Raw genomic sequence first — 3,818 nt, forward strand, 5'->3', positions numbered from 1 at the left:
ATTTTTTTCATTTATATAAAACTGGAGCATTCAAACGAAATGGACAAATTTGTAGATGCATATTACCTACCAGAATTAAACAAAAATGACAGAAACAACATCACTGAATCTATAATCAGCAATGTGAAGAAAGCAGTAACAAAAATCAAATCCAAGCCCAGGTGAGTTTCATATTGAATTCTACCATACTTTCAAGGAGAACTTAGACCATCACTATGAAAATGATTCCATAGGACAGAGTGAAGGAACATGACAAAACTTAATTTATGAAATCACTTTTATCCTTCTACCTCAACCAGATAATGTCATAGCAACAAAGAAAATTAGATCTGATGGTTCTCATCTCTGCTATTTTCCTGGAGCTGGTACCTGAATAAGTTAATTGATAATTTATGTTTACTCTTTATAAATGAGGAACATATTATTAGCTTAAAAATGTGAAGCAGTATAAGAAGGTAAAAGGGCCAATATATCAGAAGTCCAGAATTACATGGCATCTATGCAGTATTTATTTCACAGAATTGTCATTGCTATTTGTTTTATAAGGAGAATGATCCACAACAGCCTGTTTTCAGTTTCACATTTGTGATCTTCCCAAGTGCACAGAAAGCAGGAAAAAAGGATGAAACAGCCAACAGCAGAAAGACAGTGGAACATCAGATTAGACTTTCACATACTCAGCATACACCCAATAGGTTGGCCTTGGGAACCAAGAGAGTCACATGGAGTGTCTGACAGATAAAGAGGGTCTCAGGCAGATTGCTTTCTCCTGGGTGAGACTTCCAACCATTTGCTCCCACCACAGGCATGTTTACATCAATGGAGAAACAGTAGCTAATTCTCTCTTCCTGTGGGAAGTTCCCTGGGAAGGGTTTCCCCCGAGCTGTGTCCATGGACACAGTGTTTTTACTGTCATGATTTTTTGTCCTATTCTTAAGGACAAGGTATTTTCACTATTGGGATGTTTTTCTGTCCTCATTTCTCCTTCTCACAGGGCCAGGGGACCAGGCAATCCACAGAAAACTGTCTCTGAGGACACTACAAGACAAGTATGTTTGAGTGTGAAGTAGCAGGGCCAATCTCACCTCCATTCACTTCAACAGCACATGTGAATTTACTAATATAAGGTATGTTACATTATTATAAATTGTTTTATACTAGTATATGGAAAGTGAAATAAAAATAAAGATACAAGACAGAAATATACCCAAAGTATGTAAGGATAAATAGTTTCAATATAGTTAGAAAGTATATTGATTTAGGAAAATGGCAATAGGCAGTTCTCTTGTAAGGTCTATGAACTCTCCAGCCACAGGGAGATACCTAGACTTACAGTTCCATGCACAAATTTCCTCCTGTTGAACAGACTTTAAATTGAATTAGAAAGCTGTTGGCTATATCCAAGATAAAAGTGCCACTATTGCATAATTGGAGATATCTTGCCAAGCCATCTATTATGGTTTGTATGCTTTACAGCTGGGCAGGATTATTTTTACCCTTTTAAAAAATTAAATTTTTAGCTGGGCTTGGTGGCACATGCCTATAGTCCCAGGACTTGGGACTACAAGTTCAAGGCCAGCCTGGTCTACATAGTGAGTTCTAGGCTGGCTGGTGCTACAAGGAGACCCTGTTTCAAAAAGACCAAAAACAAACAAACAAACAAACAAACAACAACAACAACAAAAAACTTGGAGGCTGTTGGTTAAGTGAGAAAAAGGCTCTTAATTGAAAGTTTGGGGAGTGTATCTTGCATGGATTGGTGACCTTACATACCAGAGGAGTGTATGGGAAAACTATTGGAGAACCAGAGATGGGGGGAAAAATCTAGGAAGAATGGCGTGGTTAAGGGTGACAGCCACAGCAGACCTCCTTTGAAGATCATTCTGCGAAAATGCTCACAACCCAGCCCATCCCAAATGTTCCTTCGTGTAAAACAGCCAAAAGAAGAATTTGAGCAGCAGAGATGGCTCAGCTGTGAAGTGTTTGCATGCAAACAAGTTAAATTGAAAGAAAGCTGTTGGCTATATCCAAGATAAAAGTGCCACTATTGCATAATTGGAGATATCTTGCCAAGCCATCTATTATGGTTTGTATGCTTTACAGCTGGGCAGGATTATTTTTACCCTTTTAAAAAATTAAATTTTTAGCTGGGCTTGGTGGCACATGCCTATAGTCCCAGGACTTGGGACTACAAGTTCAAGGCCAGCCTGGTCTACATAGTGAGTTCTAGCCTGGCTGGTGCTACAAGGAGACCCTGTTTCAAAAAGACCAAAAACAAACAAATAAACAACCCTCCCCCCAAACTGGGCAGGATTATTTTTACCCTTTTAAAAAATTAAATTTTTAGCTGGGCTTGGTGGCACATGCCTATAGTCCCAGGACTTGGGACTACAAGTTCAAGGCCAGCCTGGTCTACATAGTGAGTTCTAGCCTGGCTGGTGCTACAAGGAGACCCTGTTTCAAAAAGACCAAAAACAAACAAATAAACAACCCTCCCCCCAAAACGAAACAAAAATCAAATGTTTGCAAACTGCATGCAGTCTATTTTGATAGTATTTAGATCTCACGGCCTATCCACATCCACATTCCTACCCATGACTTGAGTTCATGTATATATAAAATGTTTGAGCATGTGAAGGCTTATTAGAGTCTAATTTGTGTCCCAAAATGTCCTTTGATGCGAGTTCAACCACTGGATCCTGGTTAAACTACCAACAGTCACACCCATAAAAGAGACCCTTCCTAGCAACCATTGATTGCCAATATTTCCTCAGATAAGGTTGGGGTTTTATACCCACTTCATATCTATGCTGAGATGTTGTCTGATTTGTGCTTGCATGGGACTTGTGCATGAAGTCACCATTGCTGTGAGTTCATATGAATAACTACCTTGCTGTCTGGAAAATTTTTTTCCTTGTGATCATCTACGACATCTGGTTCTTACAATCTTTCCACCCCATCTTCCATAATGCACCCTGAGCCTTGAGAATCAGAAGGTTCATATGGATGTCCTATTCATGGTTAAACACTCTGTAGTCTCTTATTCTTCAAACATTTGCCAGTTGTGTGCCTGTATTCATTATTATATGCCACGTAGGGAAGCTTCTCTGATGAGAGTTGAAAAATGTATTGATCTATGGGTGTAACAATAAGTCATGCCAAGTCAGTTAAATACTTTATCTATTTTGCAGAATAGTAGGAATAGACTTCTTTAATAATATGATCTGTGACCTGCATAGCCACAGGTTCTAGGCTTGATATCCATATTAGATATGGGTTCCATCCTATTAATCAAATTTTAAATTCAATTAGAAAAATGATTGTTTACTCCCATAATAATCATGCTACTCTTGCACCAGGGGAAATATTTTATCCAGCTAGATATTGTCACTCAGGATTCACAACTGGGTAAGGTTGATGATTAATTCTATCTTCATGTAGCTTTCAAAGCACCTCCAAGACTATGATCCAATATCATTAATTTATTTACAAATTTCATAATGTCATATTTTTAAGAGCTAAATACTATTCCATTGTGTATACCTACTATACCGTCACTAACCATTGATGGACATTTAGATGGTTTCCAATTGTTGGCTATTATGAATAGGACAGCAATCAACATGGATGAGCAGGTATTTCTGTAGTGCAGTACAGATGTTTTTTGGATATATATCTAAGTGTGGTATAGCTGGCTCACATGGTACTTCAATTTCTAGCTTTTTGAGGAAGTTCCACATTGATTTCTATAGTGGCTGAAACAGTTTGAATTTCCATAAGCAGTAGATAAGAGTTCTTGCCAGGGTTTTTTTTTTTCC

This window comes from Nannospalax galili, unplaced genomic scaffold (assembly GCF_000622305.1).
Source record: "Nannospalax galili isolate Female #2095 unplaced genomic scaffold, S.galili_v1.0 scaffold1572, whole genome shotgun sequence".
Lineage (NCBI taxonomy): Eukaryota > Metazoa > Chordata > Mammalia > Rodentia > Spalacidae > Nannospalax > Nannospalax galili.